The sequence below is a fragment of the Phocoena phocoena genome, chromosome 6 (genome assembly GCF_963924675.1).
Source record: "Phocoena phocoena chromosome 6, mPhoPho1.1, whole genome shotgun sequence".
Lineage (NCBI taxonomy): Eukaryota > Metazoa > Chordata > Mammalia > Artiodactyla > Phocoenidae > Phocoena > Phocoena phocoena.
Window position 1 is genome coordinate 15674946 of NC_089224.1, and position 25101 is coordinate 15700046.

Genomic DNA, 25101 nt, shown 5'->3' on the forward strand with positions numbered 1-25101 from the left:
GGTGGAGGGTGACCCTCGCTTTGTCTGCGTGTTTTAGTCAGAGGTGCCAGTGTCAACCTAGGCACAAGGACTGTGATGTGTCCAGGACTCGGGCCACGAAGGCGTGGAGACAGAAGGGTCATGGTCTGGATGTGACCACATGGGCACTGCGGTCAGCTTTCTGGTCCCCTGTGTTCACCGTGGCAGGGAGAGTCCACAGAGGGCTCCTCCCTTCTGTTGGCCCAGCCTGGGGGCTGTCAACACAGGTATACCTAGATAACAGGCTCTAGGGTGGGGAGCTGCACAGACTACTAGGAAGCAGAGGGGAAGATTTTTCTTTCTTCTTTTTTTTTTTTTTCTCTGGCAGCACCTCAGGGCTTGCAGGATCTTGTTTCTCCGACCAGGGATCAACCCCGGGGCCCCAGCAGTGAGAGTGCTGAGTCCTAACCTCTGGACTGCCAGGGAATGCCCGAGATTTTTCCTTCTTTAACTGCCTTTCACTATCAGGGAACAAATAAGTGGCGATATGTCTCAATTTATGAGGCTGAGAACATGAAGAACATGAATAGCCTTTGACAGGCTATTGTGTTTGTCACCGTGACAAACATCCTTTCCTCTGGGAGGCTAAAAGCAAGCAAGTCATGAAGAGGCCTTCTGGGTGTCCTCTCCCTCAATCCTCCCAAGCCTGGCACACATGCACACGCATGCACATGCACGCGCACACACGCACACGTCAGCCCTCCCCACCGGAAACCCTTGGGCTGGGTCACACCCCTGGACAGGCAGGACACGCAGAGGAAACGTAAGCCTCGGTGATTGTAACTCAGGACAGGAGCAGGGCAGGAGCCTAATCCTCTAGGGAAGAGTATAACGCTGTCCCATGGGACAAGACTCTCGCCTTCACCCTTAATTCACTTGTTCTTAAGGAGTGAAGAGTTTGGACCAAATACTTTCACGGTCCAATGACTGTCCCAAGAGGGAGTCTAAGCCAAGAGATCCATCCCATGTGATATTGCTACAGATGTCCACTAGATGGCAGTGTAGACTTTCCTGAGTACCTGGTGCCCTTAAGAGAGATGTTTAAAGCCAGTTTGGGAAGCTTTTGCATTTGATCCGGTCTAGTTGGTACTGATTGTCCTGGGGTATGGGCACAAAACGCAGAGAAGATAGCACCCCCTCCAGATCCTGAAATCTCCTATCCTGTCTCAGCTCAGAGGTGGGGCAGGGGAGAAAACCTGGAGATTTATGAAGGATGCAGAGCTGAGGTTAAGAAATCCAAGGAGGGCAGAGATTTCACAAAGGACGTCTTGGTCAGAGCGGTGGAAAGAAAGAAAAAGTCGTATTCTACTGCTATAGAACTAAAGTTTATGGAAATTTGCCCTTTGAGAAGGCAGGTTCAGCTAGAGTATCAAAAGCTTCCATTTATCGTGTGGTACTTACTTTATGTTGGAGACTATTCATGTGTCGTTTCATTTTATGTGCTCATCAAGTTAAGTATTTCTTTAGTCAAGACTGTTAGTAGCAAGTGACAAAAATCAACTCAAACTGGCTTGTGCCAAAAAAGAGGGAAGGTATTACTGCTTCACAAACTGAAAACTCCAGGGAATACTTCAGGCATGGCTGGATCCAGGTGCTCAAACAATGTCACCAGGAATCTATCTGTCCCTTTTCTCTACTTTTTTTCTGTGCTCGTTTTTTATGTAAATAGACTCTTTCCTTGTGGTGCCAAAGATGACCTCATCATCTTCAGAGTTATGTTTTACTAGTTTATTAACCCACTGGCAATAGATTGACCCCATCCAACCATTAAAGGTCCCAAGACTTGTCCTGTTTGGATTACATGACCATCCCTGACCCAAACAGTGATGCTGGGCAGCCCCACTTAATCTACAAGGGCTGAGAGCAGAAGAGGATGGTTCCCCCAAAGGAGAATCAAGGTGCAGGTTATCAGAAGGGGGAAAGGATGTTGGGTAGGAAAAACAAGAGAAGGTGCAGGGCCCCTCAAAAGTGGGGGCGGGGGAGCCTGAGTCCTTAGTAACAGAGAAGAAAATGAAGGCATTTCCTCTGGGACAGGGCTTGATGGAAAAAGCAAGAGGTTGGTGACTGGCTATGTGGGGACAGTGCCTTGCTTCAAAGGGGATTAAAACAATGCCACCAAAGCAGCAGCTGCCAGTGGACATGCCCAGGGAGCCCCCCCACCGAGCAAGCCCCGAAGCCCTGGAAGGAGGGGCCCAGAGGTCAGGGGACAGCGTCTCTGTGCCCAGCAGGGGTCTTCCTGCCTGCACACCATTGCTCAGGCCACTTCCCCAGACTTGGACCCTGTACTCTGGGACACCCTGCCCCTACCAAGATGCTTCCTCCTCCAAGAAGCCTTCCCTGACTGCCTCCCTCTGGGTCCCACCCCCATCTCAGTCAGGTCTCTTCTTTCTCCAAGCGTTTTTCCCCGACTCTCCAAACCCAGTGTTTACTTGCCTCTGTCTCGTGTTGCTTATTCATATCTCCCATAGCGTCAACCAGTTTATAAGCTCTAGGAAAGCAAGACCATGTGTTGTATTTCTTTGAACCACCCACACAGTCCCTACCAGCATCGCAGACCCCGTGTTGGCTGACTGGGTGGCCAGGTGGCCGAATGAATGAATGAAGGAGTGCACGAACGGCAGGTGGACAGACGCCTCCTGGAGGGGGAGCTCTGAGGTGTGTGAGCCCAGTGGTTTGCACCTTAAGCTGCTGGGTGTCCTGGCGCCTCTGCAGAACGCCGGGTCAGCACTAGTCTCTCCTCCGCCAGGGTGGATGGGGTCTGGGGTGGGTAGGAGGAAGCAGAGAGAGAAGAGGAAGTCAGGTGGACTCCCGAGAAGGCAAAATAGTGCAGGAAAATGTGGATGGTCCTGGTGCCGACAGCCGCTGAGGGCTGAGAGAGGTGCTGAGGTAAGAGGAAGCTCTTCTCCCCTGGTGCTGTGACAAACATTAAGAGGCAAACATCTCAAAACGCATCCCTTCTCAAGCCAGTGAAGACTGAAAGGCCCTCGAGAAGCTTCTTAACTGGGGCTTATTCTTCACCTTGAATTTAACCCGCTGGAATCCTTTTGAAGGGAAGAAATTGCTGTTACGTGGGGAACGTGCATTGCATTAGAAGGAAGGAACGCAGACCACAGCTGTCCTTCCTGCGGTCCCTCGGCTTTCCAGTCAGACTCGGCTCAGCCCTATTCTCCTCCCCAGAAAGCTGGTGACCCTGAGTGTCCTCCTCCCGGGCTGGGCAGGCACGTCCCCATGTCACCCTGGGCCTGCAGCATCTCTGTGGCTGCCTTTTGGGGACCACCTCCCTGCCCTTGGCAGCCCAAGGTAGAGACACAAGGCTGGGCACAAATCTTATAGAGCCCTGGAAATCTGGAGACGTCCACGTGTGGTAGAGTCACAGACGCTCCTCCATGAAAGAGACCTCGGAGCTCCCCGGCCCACCTCCCATCCTTCTTTTTACGCACAGAGAGAAAAATGGGAGCTGCTGCTGTCATGAAATAGTTAGCAGAGGCAGGACACAGGGTGCCGACACGCAGGGTAGTTCTGGTCAGAGCAGCCCCTGATGGGTGAGGCAGGCCCACCCGGCTCGTTCAGGAAAAGATGCCGAGAGGGAGCGTGCACACGCGCTGGGGCAGCTAAGTGCACTTGCTCCTGGGACAGCCACCGACACGCAATATGGTGCTGGGGATGTGAAATGATTCACTAACAAATGCTGATGGAACACACAGGCACCCTCTTAGTGCTGGAGATTCAAAGATAAAGGGCACCGTCACGGAGCTCCCAAGTCTAAGGTGGGGAGACAGACAGGTGGACAGATAGCAGGGACGCGGTGTCAGTGCTTCAGGACAGGAACCTCAGGGGTACCACGAGGGCCAGGAGCGGCCTCCAGGAGGGGGTGACCCCAAGCTGACCTGTGCTCGTGACTAGGCAGGGGATAGACAGGGGAGCAGGGCTGTCCAGGTGTGGGATGAGGCTCCAGAGAGGGCAGGACCATGCTCTGAGGGGCCACAGATGCTGGTTCGTGGGCCCTGGCGTGGAGTCTGAATTTTATTGTGAAGCCAGACTGGGGAAGGGGCGTCACCGTTCAATTTTTAGACTGGTGGATGTGATCAGATTAGCAATTCAGGAAGGTCACTTGGGTAGGTCACTGAGGTGCAGGTGGGAGGATGGAAGAAAGGTGAGGCTGGAGTCAGGGAGAGCACCTGCTGAAACAAGGGCGATGGCATGGACCGGGGCCTGAGCTTGAGGGTGTAAAGGAGGTCGAATCCATGGAGCTTGGTGACTGTGGAGGAACGGGGATTGCAGGGAAGGAGAGAGTTGGGATGACCCTTGGGTTTCTGCGGCAGGCAGGTGGGTGGCTAAGGGTTAAGCTGAGCATGTAATTCATCCACTGAAACGACGTTTCTGAGAGTGAACGGGGAGGTGCTGTTAATAATCGGGACGAAGGGTGTGATTGGGAGCTCTCCCTCATACTGGTGCTGTCCCCAAGCAAGGGACACAGGAGAAGGCCTGGATCTACAGGGACCACGGGCAGCGGCAGCAGCTTTGCATCTCTGAATCTGAGGCCCCTACGTGCACCCAGTACGCGGATCAACAGCCTGATGCTGGGAAGAAAAGGCAGGGCTGGAGGCCTAGCTTTGGCATCCAGGGGTTGGGGGTGGGGGGTGGATTCTTCAAGGTAGCCAGGCTCCTTGGGGAGAAGATACGGAGAGGCCAGAATCGGCCAGCCCACAGAGGTCGGGTCAGAGAGGCAAGGGAGAGGCTGCTGCAGGGCCGGGCTGGGGAAGAGCCGTCGGATTTGCCAAATTCCCTGGCGCTGCTCTCGAGCGAGGGGGAGAGGAGTTTCAGGACAGTGAGCCTGGGAAAAAGGTAAAGTCAGGACACGATAAGGAGTTTACTGGCGGGGGTTCACCAACGTGCTAGTGAGGCTTTAGGGAAGAACTGACGAGGTGTAACTGTAACCCAGTGCCTGGCAGTGGACAGGAGCATAATAAATGGTACAGGTTGTCATATGATAAGAGGCTGCTTTGTAGTCTGAAGGGCAAAAGACACAGAAGAAGGGTTTGGGCTTCTGGAGGCTCTGGAAGGAGCCAGTGCGGTGGTACCAGAGACGGGGGCTGACAGGTGGAGCCAGGCCAGGAAGGCAGGTGAGGAGAGCACCCCGCACCCAGGCAAGGACGCATGCGTGGAAGAGAGCCCGCTCCCATGTCATTTTAACCTTCCTCCTCGGTCAAAGCCTGCTAAAATCACCCAGCTGTGTCCCACCCCAGCCCAGGCCAGTCCACCATCTGTTATGGGGGCACCTCCAGCCACAACAGGACCAGGTAGGAGAGGAGTGACGCTTATCACCACCTCTAGCCTTTGCAGACAGATTTTGAGGCCGTAGAGAAACTTCCCATCCAGGATTTCACACAGTCCTCCTAGCAACGTTGGGAGCTAGGCAAAGTAGGGATTATCCCCACAACTACAGGACGGGGGATGCTGCCCAAGGTCAAGGTCACGCTCACCCAAGCTGGGGAGTGGAAGAACCAGCCCTAGATGGCAGGTTTCCTGCCTTCCAGTTTCGCTGCTCTTTCACCTTCGAAATGTTGCCTCTCCAATTTACCCCAGCTCCTGGAGAATTGGCCCCGATGTCCAGACTCGGGGTGTCATGCATGTATCCGTTCCCTGGTGCAGATCCTGTCCCTCTACCGGACACTGTCACAGGAGCCAGGGACACACACAAAAACAAATCCCCACCCTGCCCACGAAGGGCCTCTCGTAATGGTGAGAACGCGAGTCGCTGTCATTGTTAAGAGGATGACGGGAGAAGCGCTTGTGTGGCTAATGTTTTGCTCCCAGGTGCCTTCGTGAGGGAGCTTCCTGGCCTTGATGTTCAGTTCCAGTCCTCTGTATCCCCCGCCACCTTTCCTGTCGTTATACCCTCTGCTCCAGGGTTTACAGAACCTCTGGTCAGACCTTTCAATAAAGCCACCTGTTCCCAGTCTACAGGGATGTTCCTCAGAGCACAGGCAAAAAGGGCGTTTGTTCAGTAATTGTTCGGTGATGTCGGCTGAGAGCTTCCAGTCAAGTGCTGGGGAAATGGGTTCCAGATGTTTTTCAGATCAAATAATGTTTCTTTGAAAAAACTTTGTGGGCTGTTCCACCGAGGGGGCAGATGGGGCCTGAAAGGCAAGTCCAGTAGGTTTGCATCCTGGTTTAAAGAAAAAAGGTCATTCAGCCAGTGTGTGTTTTGGAGGGGTGGAGCGGGGGTTGCCGTATGATTGGGGTCTGTCCCCGGCGGTCTGCTGGGAACGTGAGCAGAGGCTTCTTGGATTTTAAGTAGCTGCCCGGCCTCTATCGGAGCCGTTTAGAGGGACAAACACTTGAACTTTGAATACTGCAGCGACTCCTTATTTTTTTTTTTTAACAATTTTATTGATTGATTGATTGGCTGTGTTAGGTCTTCGTTGCGGTGTGCGGGCTTCTCATTGTGGTGGCTTCTCTTGTTGCGGAGCACGGGCTCTAGAGCACGCAGGCTTCAGTAGATACCGCGCGTGAGCTCAGTAGTTGTGGCTCGTGGGCTCTAGGGCGCAGGCTCAGTAGTTGTGGCTCATGGGCCCAGCCACTCCACGGCATACGGGATCTTCCCGGACCAGGGCACGAACCCGTGTCCCCTGCATTGGCAGGTGGATTCTTAACCACTGCGCCACCAGGGAAGCCCTGCAGCGACTTTTTGCCTCCTTTGGCTGGAGTTCTGGGAAAGCCTGTGAGGAATTTTAAATGAGTAATAATGTCCTTTATTGTTTGTTAACACTTGAGGACTTGGGGGTGAGGGGGGAGAGGAGGAGGTGGGGAGGGCCTCTGCTGGCAGAGCAGCTGCTGGGACAAGGTACCCACTGCAGTCTGAGCCCTCCTGGGGGCAAGGGCTGGGGTAGGGGCTGGGGGCCGGCGGGGCAGTTGTCATGCCTTCTGGACTTTGAGGGTCTCTCTCCATCACCAGGGAACTCCTGACGCCCCGCCAGCACGCAGCTTTTTTTAGAGCCCATCTGGCCACTAACCATGACCACATGGGACTGGCAGAGTGAGCGTGGTTGTCTCTGCTTTACAGATGCAGAAACAACAGCTCAAGGGAAATTATATGTCTGTTTCATTTTTAATACTTTATTTTTTAGAGCAGTTTTAGGTTCACAGCAAAAGTGAGTGGAAATTACAGAGACTTCCCCCAGAAAGCCTCGTCTACTATCAACATCCCCCGTCAGAGTGGTACCTTTGTTACAACTGATGAACCTACGCTGATACATCATGATCACCCAACGTCCATAGTTTACATTAGGGTTCATTCTTGGTATTGGACATTCTATGGGTTGGACAAATGTATAACAACAAGTATCCACCATTACAGCATCATATAGAGTGTTTTCACTGCCCTAAAAATCCCCCACGCTCTGCCTTTTCATCCCACCCTCTTCCCTAACCCCTGGTAACCACTGACCTTTTTATTGTCTGCCTATTCCAGAATGTCATATAGTTGGAATCACACAGTATGTAGGCTTTTGGGATTAATAGCCTAGGCTACCACCTGGGGCTCCAGTTCTAGCACCTTCTTCACCGTGCAAGGTTTGGTAACGCTGTCTATCTTTCCCCAAGCCAGTGGCCAGTTGTCCTGTGGCTTAGCTTCCCTCCTGGGAATTCTGCTTTTCTTAACTGGATGCTTAGGAGCGGACAGAACCCACCTACGCCTGCCCGTGGTGTCAATTTCAGCGTTCTCACCACTTGTTTTCTTGTCCGTCTCTCCAGCTACAAGGTAAACTCCCTGCGGGCAGAGACCTTTGTATGCTTGAGAGACAGGCAAGAAAATACAGGCAACTCCCTGGGCATGAGATTCATGCTCCGATGTGGAGCTAAGTGCAGGGTGCTGGGGGCAGGGTTGTCTCTCAGTAACAAGAATGTGTTACAATTTTCAAAGCCCCTTCCCTGTCCTGAAGGTCCTTATCTCTGATCAGTCCTGAGAGGTGGGCCAGGCAGGGGTCTCTGCCCACGGTGGGGAGCCCGAGGCCTCATTTGAGTATCATCACAACCTTGTGGACATCGGTTTGCTCTCACACACAGAGATGTTAAGTGATGAGACCAGAGCCCGGATGCTCTGGCCCCTGTACCGTGCTCTTTCCCGTGCCCCCTCCATCCCGATGGTCCCGAGTATACAGTCCGTCTTGACATTTACTGACCGTCTTCCACGCAGCCAGACTGTGTGCTGAGTGCTTTATGGACATTATCACACTAAAACCTTACAACTACCAGCACAGTGGGGATAATTACCTTCATTTTACAGGTCAGGAAACTGAGGCCCAGAAAGATTCCATAGCTCATGAGCAGCAGTCAGGATTTTAACCCAGGTCTGTGTGGGTTCCAAAGCTCGTACCCTGACCGTACCACAGCACCGCCACCTAAGTTGTAGAGGGCAACCTGCAGTGCACCCCAAATGGCCTGAGCTGTTTCCCGACTGCCAACAGGCTCCAGGTCCAGGAAGAAACCAGTTCCTAAACCAACACAGGGAAGAAGTGGGTTGCGGAGTTCCTCTTGTTCATCAGCCCTCATGGGCTGATGGAGACCCAGCAATGTCAAGTGACTTAGCAAAGGGACAGGTTGGGGGGTGGGGGCGTGCAGAAGTGTGAACAAATCAGGGCCCATTTCCTCCCCACCTGCAGGTCTGTACCACTAATCCAAGGTAGAGTCAGGAGAATCCATCGGACGTTCTAATTGCTGGCCACGTCGGGAATGCAGAGATCCTTGACGCGCCCTTAGAGGCAGGCGACGCCCGGAGGGCCAGGAGGGAGCAGGGCCAGGCCCGGCTGGTAGGCGTGGCTCTCCAGGCCCAGCTGGTTGGAAGGCGATGGCCTCCTCTACCTCCTGGAGCTGCAATTGCAAGAGCCGACACCAGGGGGCGATAGGCAACCGTCATCCTGCCCCGTCGGGGTGAGCGGGCTGGGTGGCCAGGGTCTCGGACACAGGAAGGCAATGGCCAGGGCTGTGGGACGGTGAAGACCTGCCTGGTAATGGAGAAACAGAGGGTCCCTGACTTGGGTTGAGTGTGCACGTCTCTGCACCCCTTGCTCACCTCTCCTTTGCCAGCTGGCTGTGGAAATGCCCTTCTATTCAAATACAAATATGCCTGGACTGGAATTCCTTACACTAGGGGCCATGAACTTGAAATGCCCTTAGGGGCCAGGCCCCTACTGAGGTGGGTGAAACAGCTGCTTAGAAGGCAAGGAGGAGGGCACAGGCAGACCTGCACGCAGAGAATGCCCCTCACATCCCACCTGGTAGTAAAAAGTTGTTTTAAATCGTGTTGGTGGCCCTCTGTTCATCCCGTTTTGCTGGCCTGCAGACTTGACCCGCGGAGTAGGAAGAGTCTGGCGGGACTGGAAGCTGCTGGGTGTGGGAGCTGACTCCCTGGTTCACAGATGCCCGGAGCCCCGAGGGCTGGTATGAGAAGCATCCAGGGCTCTGGCTTTGCACAGACCTTGTCTTACATCCTAGTTGATTGCTCATAACGCCGTGACCTTGAGCAAGTTACTTCTTCTCTCTGAGATTCCTTTTCCTCACCTTAAAATGGGTGTAAGATCCATTTCTGGTAATATGAGCGATCCGTCATCAATCCTAAGCTTCCCTATTTATTTATTTATTTATTTCTGGCTGCGTCGGGTCTTCGTTGCTGCGCACTGGCTTTCTCTAGTTGCGGCAAGCGGGGGCTACTCTTCGTTGTGGTGCTCTAGGCACACGGGCTTCAGTAGTTGTGGCTCGCGGGCTGTAGAGCACAGGCTCAGTAGTTGTGGCGCACGGGCTTAGTTGCTCTGTGGCATGTGGGATCTTCCTGGACCGGGGCTCGAACCCGTGTCCCCTGCATTGGCAGGCGGATTCTTCACCACTGTGCCACCAGGGAAGTCCCAATCCTAAACTTTCTTGGCCCATCAGCAGCATTTGGTCTGGCTGGTCTCCTCCTCCTCGTGGTTTCTGGGACCCACACACTCCAGATCTGCCTTCTCCATTTCTAGTTCTTCACTTCTCGGTCCCCTCTGCTGGGTTCTCCTCCCGCCAGCCTCTCCATGCAGGATACCCCAGGCCTCAGGGTTTGGTCTTCTTGTCATCTTTATCTACACTTTCACCCTCTGTGGTCTCATCCAGTGTCATGACTGTAAAATGTCATCTGTATGTATGCTGTCCTACTCACATGGCCACTGGGGTGACTGATGGACATGCTCACAGGCAACACGTCCAACCCCAGTGCCCAGTCTCTACCCTCCCACAAACCCACACCATCTGCCGTCTTCCCCATCTCGGCGAAGCGCTGCCCCAGCCTCCCAGCTGTGTCGGCCAGACATCCTGGCGTCATCAGTGGCTGCTTCTTCTCTCCCACCATACATCCAACCCACCAGGGAACGCTCTTGTCTTCACTTTCAGAATCTATCCGGTCGCCGACCACTTCTCTCCTCCACCGTTAACACCCTGGCCAGAGCCACCTCCTTCTACCTGGATTATTGCAACAGCCTCGTAACTGGTCTCCAACCCACCACACCTGCCCCAGATGCCCAGCGTACCCTCAACAGAGCAACCAGAGCGAGCCTTTACATCTCCAGTTCAGATCAGTTCACTCCTCTGCTCAAAATCCTTCCATTTCTCCTTAGGTCACCAGAGTGAGAGCCAAAGAGCTCACAGTGGCTTACAAGACCCCATATGACCTGGCCCATTGTCACCCCTCTGACCTCGATCCTGTCATTTTTGCTTTGCTCACTGGCTCCAGGCCTCCTGGCATCCCATCTGCCCCTTTTTTTTAAAATGAATTTATTTTTTTAATTTATTTAATTTTGGCTGCATTGGGTCTTCATCGCTGCGCACAGGCTTTCTCTAGTTGCAGCGGGCGGGTGCTACTCTTCATTGCTGTGCTCAGGCTTCTCTTGTTGTGAAGCACGGGCTCTCGGTGCATGGGCTTCAGTAGTTGTGGCACACGGGCTCAGTAGTTGTGGCTTGCGGGCTTAGTTGCTCAGCGGCATGTGGGATCTTCCCGGACCAGGACTCAAACCTGTGTCCCCTGCCTTGGCAGGCGGATTCTTAACCACTGCGCCACCAGGAAAGCCCTTCCTTCTTGACCACAGCAGCTATGCTTGAGGGCCTCTGCATGGTGGTTCCCTCTGCTGGAGTCTGTCCTCCCCTCAAATAGTCATGGGGCACATCCTCACCTCCTTCCAGCTCTGCTTAAATGTCATCTTCTCAAGGAGGCCTCCCCAACCCCGGCCCCGGCACCCCAAGCCTCCTTATCCCTCTCTACTTCTTTCCATCGTATTTATCACCTTCTAAGCTACACACAGTTTCCTTAGTTATTACGTTTATGTGTTTGTTTTGCCTATTCCTGCCTCCACCCCACAGCTGGATATAAGCTCCATGAGGGCAAGAATCTTTGGTTTATTTGCTGATGTATCCCAAGCACTAGAACAGTCTCTACCACATAGTAGACACTTAATAAATACTTGTTGAATGAAGATTATTGAATGATGATTACGAGAGAACACGTATGTAAAGGCTGTCGGTGCCAACGCAGGAAGCATTCAGTAAAGGATGATGGTGATGGTGGTGGTGGTAGTTATAATAATCTTCTCCAACGCCCAGGTGACTAGTGCATCCTGCAACGTGAAAGCTGAGGCAGGGCAGTGACTGGAAGACATGGGATACAAGGCAGAGGGTTGTGAGGTTTTTTAGGGGTTTAAGGAGCGATAACAGAGAGCAGGAGATGGGAGGGAAATATTTTATCCCTCGTTGGAAAGGAATAGACCACCATGGCTGGACACAGCGGTATGCAGAGACTAGACCCTAGTAAACCTGTGGAATGAATGAATAAATGCCTTGCCTTGTCGGCACATGCAGAGATGACTTCAGTAACTGGGCAAACAGCCTTGGCAAAAAGTTTTGGGCGCTGAATTGAAATAGGGACAATGGAAGGAAGGCAGTTATCTCCTGAGGCTGGACAGAGGGGGCGCTGTCTGCAGCAGCATCTTCCCAGATGGCGTCCGAAGTTAACCACCCTCTGCTTGGGATCACAGCATCCTGCCTGGTACTCACTGACTCTTGGGGCCCTTTGGGTGATTGGACTGAAGAGAAGGTCCACATCTCTGGGGAGCTGAAGTCCCAGGTTCCCTCTCCCCCACCCCCACCCCCACCCCCTGTACCTCTTCTTCACGCAAACCTGGTATTTGGTGAAATGCAATGCCAGCAAGACTGCCTTTAGTTCTTGCAAGTAGAGTGATGGTTAATTTCAGGTTTGGAATCTACTCCCTTGATTTCTAACGTGCTAAGGATGAAGCTGCTCGCCAGCTCTCCATGCATCTGGCACCCCCCCCCATCCTCCACCTCCCCATCTCAGATGGGAAACAAAGCCACGTGAGGTGTACCTTTTTCAGTGTGTAGTCGTGGAACAGCTATTTCCTCCTCCCTGTTCATTTCTTCCATTCACTAGCAAAAACCAAGACTCCATGGAAAGGTGCCTGCAAGGCTGAGATCTCCTGAAAGGCAGGAGCAGCAGGTCAATTCCTGCATCTCCCTGGCAACCATCTCTAACCTGGCCCTGCAGACTCCAGCCTCAGGACCATTAGACAAGAAAATGCGGAACCGCACCTGTGTAAGAAATCCAGGCGTTTTAGAGCAGTCAGTGTGAAATCAAAACCACAGAGCCATAAAATGGCTAGAAAAGCAACATACAGTTAAATATGTATCGGATTTCAGGTTAGAGAAGGTCTGCCTGGGCATAAAAATCTAAAGATAACGTCATAAAGGAAAAGAAGGATGGATGTGAGTTACAACAATATTTGAAACTTCTGCACTTTAAAAAATGCCATAAACAAAATAAAAATCCAACGACAAACTGAGAGAACATATGTGCCATAAATATGGTAAAGGATTACTATCTTTATGCATAAAGAGCTCTTATAAATCAATAAGAAGAAGATGAACACCGCATAGGAAAAGGAGGCAAAGGATGTTAATGGGTGATTATAGACAGAAGAAAGTTCATTAAAAATGTGAGGGGAGGGCTTCCCTGGTGGCGCAGTGGTTGAGAGTCCGCCTGCCGATGCAGGAGACGCGGGTTCGTGCCCCGGTCCGGGAGCATCCCACGTGCCACGGAGCGGCTGGGCCCGTTAGCCATGGCCGCTGAGCCCGCGCGTCCGGAGCCTGTGCTCCGCAACGGGAGAGGCCACAACAGTGAGAGGCCCGCGTACCGCAAAAAAAAAAAGTAATAATAATAATTTTTTTTTTAAGTGAGGGGAAAGCTTAATTCCGTTTATAATTCAAAGAAATGTAATTTTTTAAAATGGTATAGACTTTATTTAAAACTTACCAAATTTGAACTTTGGATTTTTTTTTTTTTTTAAGGAGAGTATACATTACAGGAAGAAGTCCAACTTGCCCCAACATTTCTGGAGGGGACTTAATAATGCATATTAGAATTATTTACATCTTCATTGCGTTTGAACGATAATTTTAGTTCTATGAATTTATTCTAATCTGATTAATGAGACACACACAAATTGATGTAAAAGGATGTTCATTGTAGTGTTATTGAAAATAGTGAAAGAAAAAAGGAAAATCATCTAAAAAGCTCAACAATAGATTGGTTAAATAGAATATGTTCTATCCATATGAAAAAATACCATGTAGCTATTAAAAATCATGTTCTCAGGGAATATTTAAGGCTATTGGAAAGTCTTTCAATATGTTTTTAAGTGAAAGAAACCAAATGATAAAACAGTAATTTCACTATAGTCCCAATTTTCAAAAATTATATCTTTTTATGCATGCATGCAAAAAAAAAAAAAAGAAAAAAAACTAGACGAATGAAGAATACATCAAAATGTTAACATTGGAGTGCTCCGAGTGGTGGGATTAAGGGTAATTTTTATTTTCTCCTTTACACTTGTCTGTAATTTCCGTATGTTCTCCAGTGAATGTGTATTACTGTAATGATAACGGAAACAGTGCTATTTGGGGAGAGGAAAGAAGTGAACGCTAAGAGGAAAAGGCTTCAGCTACCCAAATGGTCTGAGTGCTGGTTGCTGTGGAAACTGTAACTTTCAATTGCCCAACTTTTTGTGAATTACTTCCCTGCTCTGCAGGGTTAGTGCTAGGGCTGGATTCAGTGTTATCAGGGCAGGCGTGGGCATGCGTCCGGGGGGTGGGGTGGGGTGGGGTGGTAAAACTGAGGGGCGCTGCCTCAGGCAAAGGCCCACAGGAGGACCCGCGGGTTCATTCTGGCTCCTCTCCCCTTCCACGTATGGAGGGATCTTGTGTCCCCCGGGGGATGCCTGGGCACAAGCTGCCCCATGCACAGATCAGCTAGGGAACCAAGAAGAAGCCCACTGCTTCTCTGAAAGGGTTCCCCCAGTGCCTTGTGGAGTACTGATGGCTCTAATTAATCAGCCTTTCACCACTCCCAGCCTGGCACTTAAGGATGGGGTCCCAGCAGTGGCGTGGGGAGGTGGGGCAAACAGCTGATACAGCTGCGTCTCAGAGACAGTTCGCTGAAGTGAGGCATCTAAGCAAAATCCCAGCTCCAGTTTGAGCCTTGACCCTGTGCCGTCTTGCCTGCCTTCTCTTTACCCCCTGGAGAGCAATCCCTGCTCTGAAGGGGAGCCGGGGATGAAGCACTAGCCCCAGGGCCTTTCAGGAAGCTGCCCGGGGGGGGCTGGGTACCCCGAGTGCAAAGGCACTTTCAGATGCCTATTCTCGGAACACGAATGTCTCGCTGCCATTTGTGAATCCTGCTCCGAGCTCTAGGGTGTGGAGAACTGGTTGATTTATAGATCGAGGCAGCCACAAGTTGGAATTTTAAAAAGCAATGTGTCCTTTGAGCAGGAGCCCGGGCTGGGGGCTTTGCAGGCTGTCGCTTTGTCCCAGGGACCAGATGGAACTTGTTTTTCTGTTCACTTGGGGGTTTAACCCTTCGTGCACTCCCTCCCGTACAGCCCCACTCAGGAGTCGCTGCCTTTGGGGCAAGGAGTCAGCTATGAGACAGAATCCACGCATCTGAGCCTCCAAGACATTTATTGGATATGCCCTCATCTTTTCAATCCCCTGCCTTGGCCGGATTATTTTGTTTTATTTAGCACAGTGACATGTGCCAGGCGCTGTTCTAAGCGCTTTAGAAATACTAACCCATTTACTTTTCACAATCATTATTATCCCAGTCTTACAGATGAGTAAACTGAGGCACAGATAGGTTAAGCAACTTGCCCAAGGTCACACAGCTGGTGAGTGACGAAGCTGGGATTTGAAGCCCAGCTGTCTGGTTCCCAAATTTGTGTGTTTCAGCACAAAATCATGGCTGCCTCTCAGATAGCGGGCAAATGGACTCTGCTCTTAACAGTTCGGAGTTCCTGGGGTGATTCTTCCCACTTAAGCTATGAGAATGTAAGGCACCATCAGCGTGAGATGAAATCCAAGTCCCAGGCGTTTGTGCCTGAGATATCACTGCCATCCTGGGTCTGTCTCACCTGATGCTCCTTCAGGCTCGTCACCTGATTCTCCCTATTTATGAGGTCCGTGCGGCGTAAAGAGAGAGGTCCAGTGTTCAGTGCCCTCCTCCACTCCACCCGCAGCCTGTGTGAACCCAGTGGGATCCAGGGTCCCTGAGTTTGGAACTTCTGTTCTGCGGGAAAAACTTTGTGTCGTATATAGTTTTCCTCCAGCAGGGGTCCTGGGGTCTGCCTTTGGTCAAGTTCTCTTGCCTATTTATGGAGCAAAACCCACAGGGCTCTGCGAACATTTGTAAAATACTGGAACCCCAGGCAGGCAGACGGAACTGTTCCTTACCCTAGGGAAGTCAACACGGTTCTTTGTCCCTTCTGTACAGGGAAAGGAGTTGGACAGAGACCGGGGCTGTGACAGCGGTGGTCAGAATTGGGTGTCCACGGCACCCAGGCTGCACAGGGAGAGGCTGCAGCCTGGGGAGAGGGTAAGAAGGCATCAGGTGGGGCTTGTTACCTCCTCACCGAGGTCACGAGTGCCCGCGGGAACACTGTGTCTCATGCCAGGGGACCCGGAGAACTTGGGGTGGTTTACTCAGGAAATGACGTGGGACTTGGAGTCATTTGAAAAAAATGGCACTGCAATGATACCATGCTGGAAGTGAGCTGTTCTTTCTAAGCTCACCTTCTGGATAATTGAACCTTGCCCGTTGACATACTCCAACTTCTTATTTTAATCGTTTTGTATGGCAGTCTCTCTAAAATAGATTACATACAACCCTGCCTTCTTAAACAATCTAACGAATAGAGCTTAACCTCGGTTAAATGATTCCATGTCATCCTCGTAAACATCTGTCACAGCCGGTGCCCTTGCTTCCTATGGCCGCTTCTTCAGTGTGGTAGCAGGAGTTGCTGAGTCATGTTGTAGCAGGGCTTCCGGGGACTTCTAGCGGCTAAGGCCACGCCCCTGTGGGCAGGTCCAGCCTGGCCCTGGGCGGAGGTAGCCCTGATGATAAGTCCTCTAAGACAGGGAATCAGAACCCTGGAGGCTGCCTCAGGGGCCCCCGGTGTTTTCTCCCACTGTGCTTCTGACACCAAATGCGGGGTTTTAAACACACGGACAGCCAGCTCTCCGTCTCTCCAACATGGAGCCCTACAGTTCAACTCAGTTCTCAGCAAACTACCCAGACTTAGTATCGGACTCCACAGGTTAAGGGCTCAGTCCCACAAGACCATCCCCTACTTCAGACGTTCATCACGAGTATTGGTGCCAAGGGTACCCACACTTCTCTCCGACTCGGCTAAAGAATTACGGTCCCCACTACACATTCCCTTTCAAGTTCAATAATTTGCTAGGAGAGCTCACAGAACTCAGGAAAGCAGTTTTCCTACTATTACCAATTTTTTATAAACGATACAACTCAAGGAACAGCCCAATGGAAGAGATTCATAGAGCAAGGCATGGGGGCAGGGGTTACAGGGGGCATCCGTGGCCTCCTCCGGAGCAGCGCCCTCCCAGCACCTTAAAGTGCTCACCAACTCAGGAGTTCTCCAAATCCCATCACTTAGGGTTTTCATGGAGGTTTCATTACAAAGGCATGATTGATTAAGTCGTTGGACATTGGTGATTGACTCAATCTCCACCTCTCCCCTCCTTGGAGGTCTGGGGTTGGGACTGAAAGTTCTAACCCTCTAATCATGCCTTTGGTCTTTCTGGGACCAGTCCCCATCCTGAAGTTATCTAGCATCTTCCCCCCCCTTCCCCCCCCAAACCAGTCACCTCATTAACACACAAAAGACATTCTTAATCACTCTGGAGATTCCAAGGGTCTTAGGAGCTCTGTGCCAGGAACCAAGGATAAAGACCAAATATATGTTTCCTATTATGGTACAGTTGTGTTTGACAGTGTAGGGAGTGGATGGGTGGTATTGCAGATGACTTTATATGAAGTTAGGCAAGACCAAGAGGGGACTCATCCCTCTCCAGGGGTCGCAAGCTGCTGATAAACATGACACACTCCCTCCAAGGGCACAGGCAACACCAAGAGGGCACAGAGAGTCAGTTAACTTCACAGCTGAAGGCCCTGAACCTAGGACTATGCTGGCACCTGGCAGGTGCCTGATCGATAGTTACTGATTGCGTAATTGACAAGCAAATGGCTATTTTGCACCAGTCACCTGGTTTCACGTTAATGTCTTCATCAGCTTCCCTTTTGCTGTCCCTGAGTCTTCAGTGAATCTGTGATGCATTGCTCTTTTCACAGTGGTACTGAGAACAAAAGCTTCAGTTCTGTGTCTGCGCTCTGCCCTCACTGTAGAGGTGGAACGTGCCCAGAACAGGGGCTCAGAAAGAAGAACAAGAATCTTGAGGAACAGGAGTCTGAGATGCTTGTGGTCCAGCTGCCCTACCCAACACAGAGTTTCTTTTTTCTGGAGACAGTTCTGCCTTAGGAATATAGGTTTTTATTTTCATAAGGAAGGTAGACTTTTTTTTTTTTTTTTTTCTGGTAAGCAGGCCTCTCACTGTTGTGGCCTCTCCCGTTGCGGAGCACAGGCTCAGCGGCCATGGCTCACGGGTGCAGCCACTCCGCGGCATGTGGGATCTTCCCGGACCGGGGCACGAACCCGTGTCCCCTGCATCGGCAGGCGGACTCTCAACCACTGCGCCACCAGGGAAGCCCCAGACTTTTTTTTTTTAGATCACTCACAAGTGATAGCTGTGGAGATCAAAGAAATTTGTAAGGTTATTTGTTTCTACACAAAACCACCCAACACTGCTAAAATTACTTTTAAAATTTATTTTCCTCCTGTCATCTGTTATTTCTTGCTCCTGTCAAAGATGATTGGTATCCTTATGTCCCTTCTGATCTGCAGCAGGATGGGAAAACTGATAACCAAACAGGTCAGAATTATTTCTGAACCAAGAGTAAACAGGCTCAAAGTGAGAATGTGAGTCAAGTGCCTGAGTTTTCGCCTACAAGCCCCGTGACATATATGAGATGCCTCTGGGTGTATTTTTTCGGAGCCGGGGGTGGGGGGAGGTGTTCAGGAAAGCAGCACAGGGGGGTCAGAGCATGAGCTCGAGGTCTAGAAAGACAGATGTGAGTTCAGATTCCAGTTCCGTATCCAACTACCTTCACTAGTTTCTCAACTTCTTAGGCTTACTTCCCTCATCTGTGAAAGCGGATGATAATATCTACTTTGAGAGGATTAAAGAGGAAAATGGTCAAAGGAACCAATTTGAGTGCAGAGAACTTTCCCACAGTAGGCGCTCGGCCTTCCCTTTCTGATGTTCCGCCGTGTTCTGGACACTTGGGGTCGTGGGAGAGGTGACTTCCCGAGAAGTTGTTTTTATTGTCTGTCACATTTAAAGAGCCTATTATACATTGTGTGTTCCTCATCCTTGTCTCATAACGGTCCCCTGGGCCTGGCACAACCTGTACCGTGATCCCCGATTTGCAGATGAGAAAGCTGAAGCCGAGAGAAGTTAAGGATTTTGCCCAAGGTCACACGGGCAGGGGGGGATGGAGCCCCCACCAGAAGCCCGCTCTCCTGGCCTTCTGCTTTCTCTGTGCCTCACCCCTCCTGTTGTCACAGGTTCCCCCTCCACGTTCTTGACTTCCTCACGTGCAACGTTGGCTAATAAAACCTTCCTGGCCTTCCCTGCTGTCTCTCGGGGTCCAAGATGGTTTAGCTGTTGTCCCAGGCCCCAGGTGCTTCAAAAGATGTGGTGCCCATGAAAGCTCTTTGAAAAAAGTAAAAGCGGTACACATGTGAATTCTGCCATTTTTCTGCTATCTTTTAATCCCTTTCTAATGACATTGGGTAGGTGAAATGCCTGACAGCCCTCTTCCCTCCATCCCCTCTATCCCTTCCCCCAACCCCAGGGGACAAACAACCAGGAGTCAGAGCAGCTTTTCCAAGAGGACTGACGCTCCATAGAATCCACAGTCCCGGGGGCTGAGCATCAGGCCATACACAGCAGGGCACACCCAGAAAACCTTCCCGAGGAGGAAGCTAACAAGCACTTTTTTTTTTTTTTTTTAACCACCTGTAAAAGCAAGTCTTCCTCATGCCTGGGCTTTTCAGAATTAATGGTTTTGAAGGCTCAGCCATCTCCTGTGAGCACTTCAGGCCCCTCAGACCAGGACATGAGCTGAGTGAGCCCTGCTCTGTCATCCCAGGGCCGAGACTCCCCAGGAAGGGGCTGGCTCTTGCCCAAAGGGGACGGGTTGGGCTGGGGACAGGTAAGGGTGGGGGACTGATGGCCAAATGCCCAGCAGCCGGTGGCTCTGTAGGTCTGCGTCCAGCTTGCTGAGGGCAGCTTTTCCCTCCAGAGAGCAGGGCGTGATAAGAGCTAACTGGTCAGGTGCAGTCCTAAGTTCTTCAAGTACCATCATCCTTTAATCTTCCCAGCAATGCTGTGAGGTGGGTGCTATTATCATCCCCATCTTCCAGATAAGGATACAGGTGTGTAGCTGGCCCCAGGTGCTGAGCTTCAGGGCTGGTCTTCAAGCCCACAGGTGATCTGGCCCCAGAGGCTATGTATTAACCACCACAATTCACTGATTGTCTAGGACAGTGGACTGTAATTCCAAGCCACATTCCCTCCAGGGGAAACATCCACTGGAGGGACTAGCAAAGTGAGACTTGGGTTCAGTTTCCCTGCCTCATCTAGTTTCCATGGTGAGGCCTGTCCCTCTCTGTCTTCCTCAGCTCCTCCACTCTGGAGGGTAAGGGAGCCTCCTCAGGGCTCAGCCCCTCAAAATTCACCCCTTTATTACCAGCAGGGCTCTCCAGCCTGCCCTGCCCTCCATCCTGGCTGCTGTATTTCAATCACAGATTTTCTCTTACAAGCAGTGTCTCATCTACCCCAGACCCTTGAGAAAGACTTAGTAACTCCAGAGGAGACAGAAAAGAGGCAAAGAGGACCTAACAGACATCCCAGGGGCCCACTCTTGCCTCCTCCTGGGAAGGCAGAGCATGAGGGAAACATCTGATTCTCTTGGGTAAGAACATCAATTGTTGTCTTTCAAAACTTACCCTAAACCACAGGTTATAGCACTTTGGTTGAGGTTCTTCATATTAGATTGAGCTGTTTGATGACTGGGAGGATACGTACCATTTTCTGAGATGGTGTCTTAGTCAGCTCAGGCTGCCATGACAAAATACCATAGACTGGGTGACCTGAACAACAGAAGTATATTCCCACAGTTCTGCAGGTTGGGAAGTCCAAGATCAAGGTGCTAGCCAGTTCAGTCTCTGGTGAGACTTTTCTTGTCTTTTCTTGTAGACAGCTGCTTTTTCTCTGTGTCCTCACATGGAGAAGAAGGAGAGAAGAGAGAGCAAGTTCTCTGGAGTCTCTTCTCATAAGGGCACAAATCCTATCATGAGGGGCCCACCCTCACGACCTCATCTAAACGTAATCACCTCCCAAAGGCCCCACTTCCAAATACCATCACATTGGGAATCAAGGGCTTCAACATATGGATTTGGGGTGGCCACAAACATTCAGTCCACAGCAAATTGGAAAGACTAAGGGAAGAGCATGTTTAGGGGATGGGTGCAAAACTCGGGCCATCTGATCTGAACATGCTGAGTTTGAGGCGTTATCAGACATCCGGGGAGAGATGTTGAGCGAGTTTTTATACAGAAGAGTTTGATGTTCAAAAGAGAGGTCCAGGGCTTCCCTGGTGGCGCAGTGGTTGAGAGTCCGCCTGCCGATGCAGGGGACACGGGTTCGTGCCCCGGTCCGGGAAGATCCCACATGCCGCGGAGCGGCTGGGCCCGTGAGCCATGGCCGCTGAGCCTGCACGTCCGGAGCCTGTGCTCCGCAACAGGAGAGGCCACAACAGTGAGAGGCCCGCGTACTGCAAAAAAAAAAAAAAAAAAAGGTCCAGGCTGGAGATAGAACTGGAGTTGAAACTTACGTCTCCAAACCACAGTTTTCTCAATTATAAAATGGGATGATGAGTAATACCCATCTCATAGGGTTTTTGTAAGGTTTGACGTAGAAAAACAAAATACCTTGTGATGTTTCTATGCATGCTAAAACCAGAGAGCTAATTCTCGGAAGTTAAACGGCAGAGATGAGCCTGGCGAAAATTACGACATAGTTTGTCTTTGGTACCTCGGTCCTCCACGAATCGTGCCCTTCCCCTCATCTTTTTTCCCCCTTAGACATGTCAGCATCCTCTTTCTTCTCCAACCCACCCCCATCTATGTCTGTTCTTCTCAAACACATCACATCACAGTGTGGTGACTGATAGCAGCTTAAAATGTTATCTGCCTCAAGGGATTTTGCATGCTAAAAGGCTGAACCGGTCTTAAATTTAAAGAAGAAAGAGAAAGAAAAGGAGAAGGGCGGGGAGGGCTGTATTTTCTCAATTAGCGGAAAAATGTAGTCTTTACTCAGTATTAATTTTTTCCCCATACTTTTTATAGTCTTTCTTAAATCTTTTCCCTTCCCTATTAATGTCTACATTAAGCCTTTATAATATATGTATTTTTTAGTATATGTAGTATGCTTGATACTTGATTTAGCTATATATTTGTTTATACCTATCCGTGTATAAAGATTATCTATCTATCTATTGATCTATCATGTGTATATGGAGAGAGAGAAACAGAGAACCATCATATGCTATGCATCAATATAAGTTGAGAACTACTGAGCTAAAGAAAAGAGACACTAATGGTGGGGTTTTAGGCATCATATATCAGGCGGTGAGATGGATTGAGGCTTCTGACACCTCTGAAATTCTGTCCTGCCATAAACTGTCACTTCCTAAGTTCAGTGTAATTCTGGTTCTACCAATGAGCAAATTAGATTGGGAGAGTCTTAATCATTGCTGACCTTCAGCTTGAACAAGCAGAGAGAAGCCAAGGACAGGTAGACAAAATGAGAAATGAAATAGGTGATGTGGTTTTCTAGATATCCAGAACTGGAAAAATCTTACTGGACTAAATGTCAGGAAAGTTAATGTAGAAATGCATCTGATTCGGCCCCAAGAAACCCATGGAGAGAGGGGTGGAAGGAAACTGATCATTTGGATGATGAAGGGAGATCAGAAGAGACTCAACTTGGATGGAGGGTACTTGAACCCCAGTAATATCCCTGCTGAACATTGCAACCATCAGGTGTAAATAAGCCATTGGGGTGAGAATTCACAGGTAAGGAGAGGCAAAACTCCAAAAACAAGTACAGAATTCCTGGTTACTAATGGATGTTAGCCCTGACCCATGCATTGCTCTAGCTCAGACCTTCATTATACCACACTCAGGTTATGACTCAGCTCCCTGTCTCTTCTCCCAGATTAATACATCTTCCTCTGGGCTCCCACATTACTCTACATCCTAAGAGCATTTATCTCACTCCACATCAGGATGTGGTGTTTTGGAATCATGTCTCTTCTCCCCAACTACGTCACTAGCAACTTCCAGGGAGCTGTCTCACATCACACATCAGCCCTGCCCCAGGACCAAGGAAGCACCGGGTAGGCAGTAATTGGGAGCTCAGGCAAGCAGGATGGCATGAAGCAATCTGCCCATGGGAAGCAGGGTCCATGCCACTAGGCTGGGCTCGGGGCTAGGTCTCATCCCCTACGAGACAATCTTGCAAAAAGGCAGAACCTTCATCAAGGAAAACTAGATAGGTTACTGAAATGGACCTTAGGATGATCTTATCAGCAAATTGGACATAGCAGATGAAAGAATCAGTGAACTTGAAATAGATCAATAGAAATTATCTAAACACACATAAAGAGAGAAAAGAAGAGGCAGAGCAGAGCGTCCAAGAATTGTGGGACAATAGAAAATGCTCTAACGTACATGTAGTTGGAGTCCCAGAAGAAGAAAGGAACAGAACAGGGCAGAAGAAATATTTGAAGAGAGAATGGCCAATACATATTTTAAGTAATGAAAGGCAACAAACCGTAGATTCAAGAAGCTCACACAACTGTAATCAAGATTAAACAAACAAACAAAATACCAAACACCTAGACGTATCACGATCAAACTGCTAAACACCAAAGATAAAGAGAAATTCTCAAAATTCTGAAGACAGCCAAAGAAAAAAATAAGGCTGGCATTCCCCTCACCAAAGTATTTCTAAATACTCATGAAGGAAAGATGTTCTCAGGCGACAGAGTTAGGGAGTACACGAGGGGGGCAAATGTGTTAACCTATGCCAACATTTCTGTAGTTCTCTACGTATTTAGATTCTTTCCTTTATATTATGTCAAGGAACTCCTGTCACCTCAATCTCATTTAGTGTAGGATACCACTGAGTTCAGATGTCATCATATAACCCACTGAGCAAACAGAACCACCCCCGGATGATCGAGCTAACTTTGGATCTAGAATCCATATTGATCAATCTGGCCCAGTCTAAGATTATCTTCTTTTCTCTCTGATCTAGTATCTTTCCCACGTATATTTCTCAGATTTCTGGCAATAAATAGAAGAAAACAAATGACAATTATTTTTGTGCGGAAGTCTGCTGTTTTGGGATCAGACTTTGTACCTCTCCATGGGACATGCTGAAATCTGACTCTAGAATAGGTTGTGAGCAATGAGGGTTGTCAGTGTGAGCATCAAGAACAGGTATTCTGTCGCAAGGCAAGATCAGCCTTATCAGACAGAGAGAAGGGGTAGCTTCTGCTGGAAGGGGAGGTGCAGTGGGGTCTGAGGTTCAGCCATCTGAATCATGCATCCCACTTCAGAAGGTCCCAACCTTTCCCAGTCAGTGCTCTCTCCCATAAGAGACCTGAACTGAACTTAGGCTGTAATTCGGCAACCTGCAGGGTCAGTTTCCATTTCTGATCCCTATTTTGTTGGTCCTGAAGCTGCAGGCTACTTGAAGATAACCCACATCTCACTGATGTAGCACTCTGGGTTGTTGTTTTTTTCCCCCCCAAAGGTTCTTTCAGGTTAGTCATAAGTGTTCCCTGCTCTTCTGATTGTGCCTTGAGTCAAGAATTTAATCCCCAAGTTTGTTATTTTTTTCTTTAATCTCTCTACTTCAGGCAGAAGAAGCCATCTTACGCCACTGTCTTTATATTCATTAATGCCAACATAATCAACTAACATGCAACTCTGCCAAACTCTTATCTTTAACAGACATTTTATTCTAAGCAACCACATTTGACAATTAAGAATCTTTCACTACTGTAGATATCATGGGCTACCAGTGTCACATTTTACATTGGTAATCTCTTCCCCCATCTTCATCTCTGATTTTAAGCAATTTGCTATCATGTACTTTGGTGTCATTTATGTCATGTTGCTTTTGCTCGGAGTTTCTTTTACTGAGCTTCTTGGATCTGTGGGTTTATAGTTTGCATCAAATTTAGAAAATTTTCAACTATTATTTCTCCTAATATTTTTTTCTGCCTCCCTCCTGCTTTCAGGAACTCCAATTACATCTATATTTCGCTACTTGAAGATGCCCCAGGGCTAACTGATGTGCCATTCTGGATTTTTTCCCCCAGCCTTTTTTAGTCTCTGTTTTTCATTTTGGATAGTTTCTATTGCTGTGTCTTTAAGCTAATATGTTATTCAGTGTGGCTAAGCCTCTGTTAATTCCATTGAGTATATTTTTCATCTCAGACGTTGT

General features: G+C 49.7%; 1 protein-coding gene across 1 annotated transcript in view; it reads left to right on the top strand.

Annotated features, from left to right (window-relative positions):
• Positions 1-25101, top strand: part of PEBP4 (phosphatidylethanolamine binding protein 4) — a 232461-nt gene that overhangs the window by 23156 nt on the left and 184204 nt on the right. The gene's annotated exons all lie outside the window — the stretch shown is intronic.